This window comes from Chelonia mydas, chromosome 24 (genome assembly GCF_015237465.2).
Source record: "Chelonia mydas isolate rCheMyd1 chromosome 24, rCheMyd1.pri.v2, whole genome shotgun sequence".
NCBI classification, from domain to species: Eukaryota; Metazoa; Chordata; order Testudines; family Cheloniidae; genus Chelonia; species Chelonia mydas.
The window spans coordinates 9,390,642-9,403,406 of record NC_051264.2 but is presented as its reverse complement, the minus strand read 5'-3'; positions in this window follow the sequence as shown (position 1 = coordinate 9,403,406).

The window sequence follows — 12,765 nt, the reverse complement described above, 5'->3', positions numbered from 1 at the left end:
CGCACACCCACACACCCATACACGTGCCTCCCTCTCCCGGTATTCCCCCAAGCCACAGGCCACCAGCTCTGCCCTCCTTCCTAGAGTCGAGCCACCTGCCCCAGCTGGCGGCGGAACGGCTGAGGCGACACAGAAAGCAGACAGGAAACACGGGCAGAGAAACATTCCCAGTCGATGCAGAGAGAGTAACACGGTGCACGATGGATAGATCAATAACTAAACCAGCGGGTGGTGACTGCAGAGCAAACTGCTCCATTCCCCCCAGGGATATTCCGCACGCAGAAAAAATCCATCCATCGGTGCTACGGTGCAATGAATCCACCGAGTTAGACAGGCGAACATGTCCTAAGCCAGCTTTAGCCACTAGGGGAGGCTGTTGGAACAAGGACATTGCTCCTTTCACGGCAAAACTCCTTCCAAGGGCCCTGGCTGGCTCCCATTCAGAAGCTCCTGGCTGACTCCGGTTTAGCCCCAGTACCTGGTGCTGCTCCTGCTCGATGCAGAGCAGCGGCCTGGCTGTGCCCCGGGACGTGTGAGGCACACGTGTGCGACACGAAGGGTTTTGTGTGTGGGGGGAGGGGGCAGGTGTATATTTGTGCGTGTGGGTGTGTGCATTTGTGCACAGGTATGGATCTGCCATTGTGCCCCAGGCCCTGCCCACGACACACGCCGGGGTCTCGCGCATGTGGCACGGAAGGGGTGGCTGGGTCTCCCCGCAGGGAGCAGCGGATCCGGGGAGCAGACTCCTGCCTCGGGCCCAGTCTTCGTTTGGGGGTTGTGCAGGGCGCGGGGTGACGGAGAAGCACCGGCTGCCCGAGCTAAGCTCCGGCTGCCAGATCAGGCGAGTCAGCCTCCAGCGGCCTGTCTCCCAGCACAGCCCGGCACGAGGCCGCCGGGGAAGCCACGTCGGCCAGGACGCGAGCCATCGTGTGATGTGGCTAGGGGCTGGCGTGGAGCCAATTGGAGCATGTAATACACAGGATTCACCTCCAGGGTGTGCTAGCAAGACACAAAGGTTTGGCCCAAAATCATTTACAAAATACAAGGGGGATTCGTTCTAGGAGCGGGACAAATAAAAGTTCCCAGAACCCAGGCCAGGTTGAAACCCGGGCTAGTCCCCATTCCCCCTACACACTGTGGCGTTAGTTCCCTACGTCATCATTATATTAGGAAGGCGCCAGACAAGACACAGTTAATGGTGTGGTCTAGCCCAGGGGTAGGCAACCTATGGCCCGCGGGCCAAAGGTGGCATGCTAGCTTATTTCCAGTGGCACTCACACTGCCCGGGTCCTGGCCACTGGTCTGGGGGGCTCTGCTGCCGACCTGGGGTCCCGGCCACCGGCCCAGGGGGCTCTGCTGCCGCCCCCAGCTGTGGCCCACTGGCCCCAGCCTGGGACAGTGAGGGGGGCAGACAGGGACAGGAGGGGGAGCAGCTCAGCACCCCCATCTTAAAAATTGTTCCGGCGCCACTGTACTGGGATATTTTTAAGTCCTGATTTGCTGCTTACCTCACTATCACGCCACGTGGAACAGCGCACTGCGTTTGACGCTGAGATTGGAATGTACATGCAAGAACTGGAATCAGAATTCTCCGAGAGCTTTCAAGATTTCCAGCAGTTTGGCCCAATGCTTTCTTTTCTAATTAAACCTGAAAAGTTCAACGAAAGCGACTTGGATTTGTCTGTATTTCAGTGGATGGGTGTTGGAGATTTCGAAATGCAGCTCACTCAGTTAAAAAGCTCAGAATTGTGGGCATCCAAGTTTGGAGATCTGCGGAGTGCACTTGAAGCTACCGAGGGAGATCCTGGGGCCTCTATTCTGACCTGCTGGACGTCCCTGCCAGTGAAATGTAACTGTTTGGAGAAAATTGCGTTTGCAATGCTTTCAGCATTTGGATCCACATACCTGTGTGAACAGGTATTTTCACACATTGAATCTGTCCTCTGTCCCTCTCGGAGCCGGTTAACAACTGATCACTCAGAAGCATCCAATGAAGTGAGCTGTAGCTCACGAAAGCTTATGCTCAGATAAATTGGTTAGTCTCTAAGGTGCCACTAGTCCTCCTTTTCTTTTTTCAGAAGCCCTGTGTGCAGCTTAAAGTATCCAAATACATGCCAGACATTGGAAAACTCAGCAAGGAAAACAAGGGCAAGGATCACACCAAACTGATAAGATCTGCCTTTTAATTTAATTTTAAATGAAGCTTCTTAAACATTTTAAAAACCTTATTTACTTTACATACAACAATAGCTTAGTGATATATTATAGATTTATAGAAAGAGACCTTCTAAAAACATTGAAATGTATTAGGTGTCAGAGTAGCAGCCGTGTTAGTCTGTATTCGCAAAAAGAAAAGGAGGACTCGTGGCACCTTAGAGACTAACAAGTTTATTTGAGCATGAGCTTTCTTGTTATGCTCAAATACATTTGTTAGTCGCTAAGGTGCCACAAGTACTCCTTTTCTTTTTTTGAAATGTATCACTGGCACACGAAACCTTAAATTAAAGTAAATAACAACAGGTACAGAGAAGGGCTACTCGGATGATCTGAGGAATGGAAAACTTGTCTTATGAGACTCAAGGAGCTTGGCTGGTTTAGCCTAACTAAAAGAAGGTTGAGGGGAGATATGATTGCTCTCTATAAATATATCAGAGGGATAAATACTGGCGAGGGAGAGGAATTATTTAAGCTCAGTACCAATGTGGACACAAGAACAAATGGATATAAACTGGCCACCAGGAAGTTTAGACTTGAAATTAGACGAAGGTTTCTAACCATCAGAGGAGTGAGGTTTTGGAATAGCCTTCCAAGGGAAGCAGTGGGGGCAAAAGATCTATCTGGCTTTAAGATTAAACTCGATAAGTTTATGGAGGAGATGGTATGATGGGATAACATGGTTTTGGTAATTAAATATTCATGGTAAATAGGCCCAATGGCCTGTGATGGGATATTAGATGGGGTGGGATCTGAGTTACCCAGGAAAGAATTTTCTGTAGTATCTAGCTGGTGAATCTTGCCCATATGCTCAGGGTTTAGCTGATGGCCATATTTGGGGTCGGGAAGGAATTTTCCTCCAGGGCAGATTGGAAGAGGCCCTGGAGGTTTTTCGCCTTTCTCTGTAGCATGGGGCACGGGTCACTTGCTGGAGGATTCTCTGCTCCTTGAAGTCTTTAAACCACGATTTGAGGACTCCAATAGCTCAGACATAGGTGAGAAGTCTTTCGCAGGAGTGGTGGGTGAAATTCTGTGGCATGCGTTGTGCAGGAGGTCAGACTAGATGATCATAATGGTCCCTTCTGACCTAAATATCTAATAATATCTATAAGACTCGGCACACCACTTCTGAAAGGTTGCCGACCCCTGGTCTAGGCAATAGGGCCCTAGGACCTGTGGGGGGCTGGGCTCTAATTCCTGGCTCTGGCCTGTTGGGTGTGTGACGGGTTGGATCACAGAAACCCGCTGAGAGCTGCCCCCTGATGTGCCAAGACTACTTCTTCCCCTGCTTTCCTGCCCTGTCAGCTTAGGACTTCAGCTCCCTGCCTTTTTTGAGCCAGACCCGCTAGCCTGCTGCAAACCCAGACCCAGGTCCGAACTACATCCCCTAACAGCTGTGGGCTTAACTGGAAGCAGCTTACAGAAGTTTGCCTGTCTTTAACACTCAGATGCCCAGCTCCCAATGGAGTCCAAACCCTAAATAAATCTGTTTTACCCTGTATAAAGCTTATACAGGGTAAACTCATAAATTGTTCGCCCTCTATAACACTGATAGAGAGATATGCTCAGCTGTTTGCCCCCCCTCAAGTATTAATACATACTCTGGATTAATTATTAAGTAAAAAGTGATTTTATTAAATACAGAAAGTAGGATTTAAGTGGTTCCAAGTAGTAACGGACAGAACAAAGTAAATTACCAAACAAAATAAAATAAAACACGCAACTCTAAACCTAATACAGTAATAAAACTGAATACAGATAAAAATCTCACCCTTAGAGATGTTTCAATAAGTTTCTTTCACAGACTGGATGCCTTTCTAGTCTGCGCACAATCCTTTCCCCGGTACAGCCCTTGTTCCAGCTCAGGTGGTAGCTTGGGGATTTCTCATGATGGCTACCCCCCTTGTTCTGTTCCACCCGCTTATATATCTTTTGCATAAGGCGGGAATCCTTTGTCCCTCTGGGTTCCCACCCCTCCTTCTCAGTGGAAAAGCACCAGGTTAAAGATGGATTCCGGTACCAGGTGACATGATCACATGTCCTGTGAGACCCCAAGCCTTCATTCCTCCCAACTGACTCACAGGAAGGCCTGCCTGCAACCAGAGCCATCCACAGTCAATTGTCCTGGCTGATGGGAGCCACCTAGATTCCAAGCCACCGTTAACGGCCCACCCTTTGCATAACTACAATAGGCCCTCAGAGTTATATTTCATATTTGTAGTTTCAGATACAAGAGTGATACATTTATACAAATAGGATGACCACACTCAGTGGATTATAAGCTTTGTAATGATACTTTACAAGAGACCTTTTGCATGAAGCATATTTTAGTGACATTATATTCACTCATCAGCATACCTTTATAAAATCATATCGAGTGCATCGCAGGGTGACCTTGGGCAGGTCACGGCCCCGCTCTGTACCTCAGTTTGCCCATTTGTATGAGGATCCCCAGCTCCGTGGCCAAGCACTTTGAACTCTGTGGTGGTGCAGCACCAGGTAAGGGGTAGGGACAAGGAGGATTATGCTGCCTACAGCTAGGGTGACCAGATAGCAAGTGTGAAAAATCGGGACAGGTGATGGGGGGTAATAGGCGTCTATATACCCTATTCCTCTGCATGACACAGTCCCCTGGGCACAGTATTTGCCACTCCCTGGTAACGCTGGGGCAGCTATCAAACAGCTGTCAGGTTCTGCCCTAGAAGTGCAAAGTCCTGGGGCACCAGGCCCGACAGCGCTCCCCGTAGATCCACACCCAACACCACGCACCTGTCCATCCCGGCTCCACACACGCTCACACCCTTCCCACCCCTGACACTTCCGCATCCACATCCCCTTCCTTTCAGAGCCACAAAACACCCAGCTCCGCACACACAAACCCCTCTGCTCCCAATGCCCACCCAACGGACACCCACAGCGACACACAGACAAACCCACCCACCCACACACAACAACAGGCTGGTCTCCACCCCAACGCATGGCTGAGCGAGCCCTCGGGTGCATTCAGTGCATGGGGCCCAGGAGAGCTGCAGACCTGTGTAGCTGGGCACAGGCTCATGGGGAGCCCAGCAGGGCTGTACTGGGCTCCCCCAGCTCCCCTGTTTCTCTCAGATCAGCTCATACAATGGCTCCTAGCCTGGCTGCCCAGTGCCCGGGGCCCAGGCATTGTTCCCCGTGTGGATGCATTGTTTGGAGCAGTTCCTTCCCCTGCTGGGCGATGAATGGGCCGCAATAGCTGCATTCACAGCAGAGCTTCCTGCAGGCAGGTGGTGACAGGGCAAGGGGTGTCACAGGATGCTGGGGAGGGGAGGTTGCACAATGGGGACTCAACGACTCCCCATCCAGGCCAGGGAGTTAATTTGGCCGGGTCGAATTTCCCTGCAGCTGCATCTCCAGAGAGGGCTCTGCCGGCTGGATGCCTCTGCTTAGCCCCAGGAAGTGTCTGCCCCACCCCCTGCCCTGCTGGACCCCCTTAGCAAGGCCTGAGGGCAGCCAGCCTCTGCGTCCCATTGGATCCTTGGCCTCTCTGCTGGGGCTGTCCATGAGGGAGCCAGCTGGAGTGACGGCTGTGTGCCATTGGCCTATGTGCACGAGGAACTGGGCTGAGACCCTGCAAACTCATGTCAGCAGCAGGCTCGTGAAGGGCCTGGTTCTCCCCTGCCCTGTGCAGTGCAGCATAGGCAGCCAGCCACTGGCTCGGGTGGCTTTCCCACCCACTGGGCTCTGGTGTAAATGAGTGCACAAGGGGCAGGGCGCAGGGAAATTGGGCCCTGCAGCAGAGACTTGGGTCTGATGACTTTGAATCAAATCCAAACCGGATTGGAAAACCAGTGGCAGAAAGCTCCACACCTCATTCCCTGGGATCCCCAGGCCCTAGGAAACACTTGCGGTTTCTCCAGACAAGTATTTCACTGCTGTCCATTCTTAAAAATACAAAGGAAATGTGTGTCACCAGCCCTCCGGAGAGAACAATTAGGTGTATTATGGTAACGCTAACTGAGCTCAGACTTCCACCGTGTAGGGCTCTGCCCAGACACAGAGTGACAGACAAAGCGCTTAGGCCCAGAGCCTCAAGGGTTCATGGGAGTTAGGTGCCAAAATATCTTTGAGGATCTGGGCCTCACAGTGTAAATAAAAGGTGGCAGGGGAAACTGAGGCACAGAGCGGGTAAGTGCCCATGGTCACCCCGCAGGCCAGTGTCAGAGCCAGCTGGGACACTGGAAAAAATCCCCCAGCAAGATTTTCCCACTGGAAAACCCCAGTTTATCGTGGGACATCGGGAAAAGGAACATTTCACAATGGCAGTCCGCTAGGAAGGGAAAAATTTTTGGTTTTGTTTTGGCTTTAAAATGTTTTATTTTGGGAAATCAAAAACGTCCACTTCCATTTTGGTTTGCGGGTTTGGGGTTTATACGCCCTTGTCTATTATTGCCACTGCAGAATGGTTGGGAGAAGTTATGAAAAGGAGAGAAAGTAGCTCCCAGTGGCCGTTTTACACTCTAGAATTATTTGGGGGCAGGTCTCTGGCTTGGGTTACGTAGGAGGTCAGACGAGATGAGCACAGTGGTCCCTTCCGGCCTTGGCATCTTCTTCTTCTCACTTTTTTCAGTTCAAAAAAAGTGTAAAAAATTGTTTCCTGTCCCGATTCTAACTTCCCTGCTCTTCCACTGGAAAAGGTGGATGAAAAGAATCTAAAACTCCCGCAAGTGCAATGGTTAAACCAATGGTTTGCCACGGCCAAAGAGCCAAATGAACGGCAGACGAAACCATGCTGGGGCTGGCAATGTGGATTCAGCACGATGCTGTTCGGTTGAATTTGCCCTTCTCGGCAAATTGAAAATTTGAATGAAAATGGACAGTTGTGTGGGGCAGACCTAGTGGGAAACTGTAGCTCAGAACCCAGGTGTCCTGACTCCCAGTCCAGTGGCCTAGTCACCAGACTGGGTCACATTTGCCAAAGTGCCTAAGTCCCACTTTCAAAAGTACTAAGGCCAAGTTCCTCCAAGGTATTTAGGTGTCTAACTCCTGTATATTTAGGAGCTTAACACCCAGCGAAATCAGTGGGAATAGGGAAACTACACACCTTGGAGTATCTTGACCTTAGTTATTTTTGAAAACGGGGCTTGGGCACATTGGGACAATTTTTACCCTACAATAAAGCCAGACTGAGCAGGAGACCCTACAGTAACAAACCAGCATTTACCTAGGCCTAGCTACGTTGATGGGGTGGTTTCTTGGTTTGAGGGTGTTCCTTTGCCAGTCCCTCTGAATCCCACACCAGGATTTGAATCCGTTTAGTTTATCTGAAGTGCCATTAAATACAGAATTATGCAAGGAGCACTTAAACTGCCTTTGGAAAAACTCTGCTTCAAATATTTAAGAAGGAGCAGTGAGTCCCGGATTATTTATGAACTCGGGACGCTCCCAGGCCAATCCTCCGGAGCCCACTCGTTCCACTTGCAGTCCTCAGCTGTGACAGCTGGGCCTCCCGCCGCAGAATATTAATCAGCCACGCTGTAAGAGGCGAAGGTGACGCATGGCGAGCCACCGCTCTCCTTTGAAACAGGACTCCAGCAAGGGAACAGCAAAAATACCCCTGCTGGCCCTAGAGCGCATCCTCCCATAACGAGCCCCTGCAACACGGATGACCCTACAATAACAAACCAGCATGCACGGCCCCTGCGCCGACTGACCCTAGAGTAACAAACCAGCCCCATCGCTGCTGCACAGCCCTATGAAAATAAACCGGCGTTCGTGGCCCCAGCACTCGCGAGCAGTCTGACGATAACAAGCCAGCGTGCACAGCCCTCGCACCGACGGAGGAGCCTACGAAAACAGACAGGCTCAGCCCCCGTGCTGAGGCGCAACCCTACAATAACAACCCACCCTGCGTGGTATAGCTGTCCGTTTTGCCCTCGAAGGGCAGACGAGCCCCATTAGCCTGGACAGCTAAAGAACAACCAGCGCAAACACGCGCAAGAGGTTTCGGGCCAGATCTCAGCTGGTGTAAATCAGCAGGGCTCCTCAGCGGGGCTGCATTGATTTCCACCAGCTGAGGATCTAGCCCTCTGCTCTGGCCCTGGCCACAGGAAAGGAGAGGGGAAATTGGCGAGGCTCGCTCAGTTCCTGGCCTTATTTGGCTGCAATCCGTCCAGCGAGGGACACCTGCTTTCGATTGTCGTCGCCTGGCCACTAGCCAGCGAGTCGCACTGCTGTGTATATACATTCCTCTTATTATTTTAAACGAAGCCATTTAAAATCTAAGAGCGTTCGGGCATGGTGGGAAGCGGGGGGGGGGGGACTTTATAAATAGCACTTGTTAGCGGAGCTGCTAGGAAAACAACCCAAAGCAGATTGGAGCAGGGGGAGGGGGGAGCTGCGTGGGGGGCTGGAAAGGAAAATACAACTTGCAGCCGTGTTTCACCCTCTGCTCCCCGGGCTGTCGATTCTTTGGGGCAGCACAAGGGGGCGATGTCAGTGAGGGGCTCTGGGTGCTCCCTCGAAATATGAGGCACGCAGGAAAAAGCCTGGATGATCAGCGGAGAAAAGTGTTTCACTTCCTTGCAACGTGGGACCCTTGTGCGTTTGTCTAGTCGGTTCCACCTGCACGATCAGTTGTTTCCCCCAGTTCTCTGTGGGTGTTTGCACGGAGAGGCTGCTTTTGTGGGCAAGGTGTGCGCCTTTGTGTTGGGAGGTGTGACTACGAGGAGGTGGGATTGGGGTGCGATTAAGTGTCTGAATGTGTGTTTTGGGGGCGTGACTGTGGGTGAGAGTGATGATGTTTTGGGAGGTGTGTGATTGTGTATCCGTTGTGATTGTGTGGCGGGGTGAGTGGATTTTGTGTGTGTCTGTGTGTCTGTGATTGTATATCAGTTGTGACTATGGGTTGGGGTGTGTGGATTGTGTGTGTGTGTCTGTGATTGTATATCAGTTGTGACTGTGTGTCGGGGTGTGTGGATTGTGTGTGTGTGTCCGTGATTGTATATCAGTTGTGACTGTGTGTCGGGGTGTGTGGATTGTGTGTGCGTGTCCATGATTGTATATCAGTTGTGACTGTGTGTCGGGGTGTGTGGATTGTGTGTGTAATTGTGTATTGAGGAAGATGAGTCACCCCTCACCTTTGACCACGTGGGGATGTGCAGTTCTATTGGCACTGGGTCAGGCACTGCTACTGTTACGCCCACCTGTCTGAGGCCATGGGAGGGGTGGGGGCCTGCAGATCAGAGCAGGAGACTGGAAGCAGGACCCCTGGGTTCTATTCCTGGCTCTGACTTGTCAGGTGAATCATTTACCCATGTTGTGCCTCAGTTTCCCCTTTCCAAAAACAGGGAGACTTCCCACTCCCAGCTTTGTATGGGTGGCCTGTATTATGGAGGGAGTCAGATTCCTGGCCTTAAAATCCATGAAACTATTTCCCAGAGCAGACTGGACTGATCAGATGTGCTCCACACCCAGTGGGGAGAAGAAAACAGGTTAGGAACATTTCTTCCTGACCTCCTGCTGGGGATCAGTTTATGCCCTGAACCTTGAGGATGGATGACGAGAGGTTTGCATGTAATGCATTATTCAGCCACTAGAGGACTCTGTCTGCTGTAGAGGGTGTGAGCCCTGGTAAACAAAGGAGACAGTGTTGGAACTTGAGCTGCACAGAAGCCACTTTGTGTCTGTAGTGTGTATAATAGACACAGCCTGTTCAGGGCAGCTGCAAATTCCCTAGCTCATGACTATGTGTCTCAGCCGAGCCAGCGTCATCACTGTTTCTTTGGACCTGCCTCTCACTCCTTTCTTTTTAAATCTTGCTCAGTTCTTGGTTTATCATGTAACAGTGGGTTCCGCAGGTTATTTATGTGCTTCCCATAAGTAGAGCTAGCTGCCTTTCCAGGTGGTGGCTTGGGAAGCCCAAGTGCTTAGCCACATGTCTGGTATTTATGTTCATATTAACATAGCATCTAGTGGTCCCAGCTGAGATCAGGGACCCATTGCACAGACGCAGCATGAGAGACAGTCACTGCCCTTATGAGCTCACAGTCTAAGTAGACAAGGCTGGGAAGGGAAACTGAGGCACAGAGACTTGCCCAAGCTCACCAGCAGGGCTAGGAATAGATACCTTAGTGCCAGGCCAGGGCACTATCCATTATACCGCACTGCCTGTTTGCAGACCTGGGGCAATGTTCCCTGAGCTGACGTCCCAGACTCTGGGTGAGGGAGGGCTGCAGGCAGCTGCTGCATGGCCTGGTGTCTGGGGGGGGCGGAGGGGGTGTGGTCTGACTGCATTATGTTCAGGCACAGCCGAGTTCAGCAATGGGTCTGCCCTCCCCCACCAGCCCTCCTGCGACTGTCAGAGCAGGGCGGGCGGCTCCTCCCCTTCCCAAAGCAGCATGCACCCCTGCCCTGCTGCTCTGCCTCCAGCGAGGTCACCCTGCAGCAGGACCAGCTGCCCTCCACGCCATCGTCGCTCAGCTGACGGTTTGTTTGCCGTCGATTCCTGCCGGTGGGCATGGACTGTGCCACATGGAGCGGCGGGATGGCCCGTGAGCGGGGCACGAGCCCTGGGAGACCCGGGTGCAATTCACTGCTCAGCTGTGGGCCCCCTGCGTGACCTGGGCATGTTGCTGCGGGTCTGTCTACACTTTCCTGTGGCTCCAGGTCTGTCAGACCCTGGCTGAGCGCTAGGGTCTCCCAGCCTGATCTAATGTGTCCACACCTGCACTACGCAGCCCTTCTGCGTCCGCACTGCAAAATGACAGGGCTCGGACCTGAGTCACAGCAGGACTGGGGCTCTGACCTGCTTCCAGCAGGATCCTGGGACCTGGGTGCATGCTGACAACGGTCAGACTGAGCAGCGGGGCCAGGACTCAGACCTGAGTGAGACCAGTGCCCAGTGCGGACGTAGCCTTAGCCTCTCTGTGCCTTAGTGTCCCCACCTGTCCCCTGGGGACAATAGCTCTGCCTCGGGGGTGGGGCTGGGGGCTGGGAGGCTGAATCCATTAAAGACTGCGAGGAGCTGGAATGGTTTTCTCGCTCCACAGCACAGGGCTGGGATTAGCTGCCGGCTCCGCAGCAGAGCAGGGGCTGGACCAGGCCTGTCAGCGCTGGCTGCAGAAGGGATCTCCCAGGATAACGCTGGCCAGACTGGAAAGCCAGAGGGGCCCTGCTCCTGTGTCCTCCCCGGTGCACAGCTGCTGTTGGATGACTGCGGCCATCACAGGATCAGGCCCTGGAAGGAGGCTGCCCTGGGGCACGGAGAGACCCTGGGACAGCTCCTCAGCCGGGGTTAATTGCCGCGGTGGCTCTGCCGAAGTCAGTTGTGTTGAGGTTGTCTGGACAGGGCCGGCCTCTCCCCATGTGCCTGGCATGCCGATGCCATGATCTCAGCTGGGGCCTGTAGCCTCTGCTTTAACACAAAGAGTAAAGAGAAGGGACCTATGTGTAACGAGGCCCAGATGGGGCTGGGGTGCAGGGTAGCACTCAGGCCTCCGCAGCGCCAGCTTGTGAACCTGGTCCCACTGATCTGGGAGCCAGCCGGAGCTGGGTTGAGGCCCAGAGCGTCCGCACCTGGACTGCCGTGATGAGAGCAGAATCGCAACGTTCTTGGGTTTTTTAAATAGGTTTCCAGCCCTCGGGGATGCCAAGAAAATATGCCCGGAGTATAACCGACGCCTGCCTGAGTCTGCAGCCAGCCTGAGCCGACAGCTCCGAGAGGTGAGAACCGCCCCATTTGTTATCTCTGAAACCTGCTGCTGCACTGCGCCCCCCTGGACCGGTGGGGCCATAGCCCGTGGGCATGGCTACAGAGGGGCACGCCGTGTGGGTGTATGGGACTGTGTTGGCTCCATTGGGCCTTCTCTATGGAAACCATCCCCAGCCTGCTGGGACATTAAATCGCTGGGGCAAATGCGGCTCGGTACGTCCGGCTGGCTGCCGCTGCAGTGTCTAATTCGCTGCTCGGACAAATCGCTCCCGCTCGGGCTCAGTAATTTTCGGCTAATTTGTAGAGCCAAGGCCAGCCAATCAGATACGCCGTGTCTCGCTCACACACACATGCTTATTTTTAAAAAACCTCTCTGCTCTTGGAAGGAATTTCAGGTAAGATCTCCGGAGTGCCAGCCTCCTTGGGCTAAGTGCCCTACAGGAGCTCATAATGGGACCGGCAAATCACCCAGAACCCACCGCTGGGGAAAGGAGTTTCAGAAAACAGGGTGACAAAAGGATCCCAGCCAGATCTTGGGCTGGGAAGGTGTGATCACCGCTCTTTTCCTTCCCATACCCCATCCTGGGCAAAACCCATCGCTAAGGCAGGCTGGGGTCACACTGAGCAGCACTCACAGAGCTCTGCTCTGTGGGGCTTGAGCTACCACGGTCCCCACTCTTCAGAGCGGGAAACTGAGGCACAGAGTGCCTATGGTCACGTGCAGCCCACTCCCTACTGGCTGACTTGGCAGATCTGGAGGTGCCTGTACCCCAAATACATTGCTTGAGGGTGTGTGTGTGTATGGCTCAGACAGAAGCTGATTAGAATGGGGGGGATGATGGGGTATTACCCTAGGCACC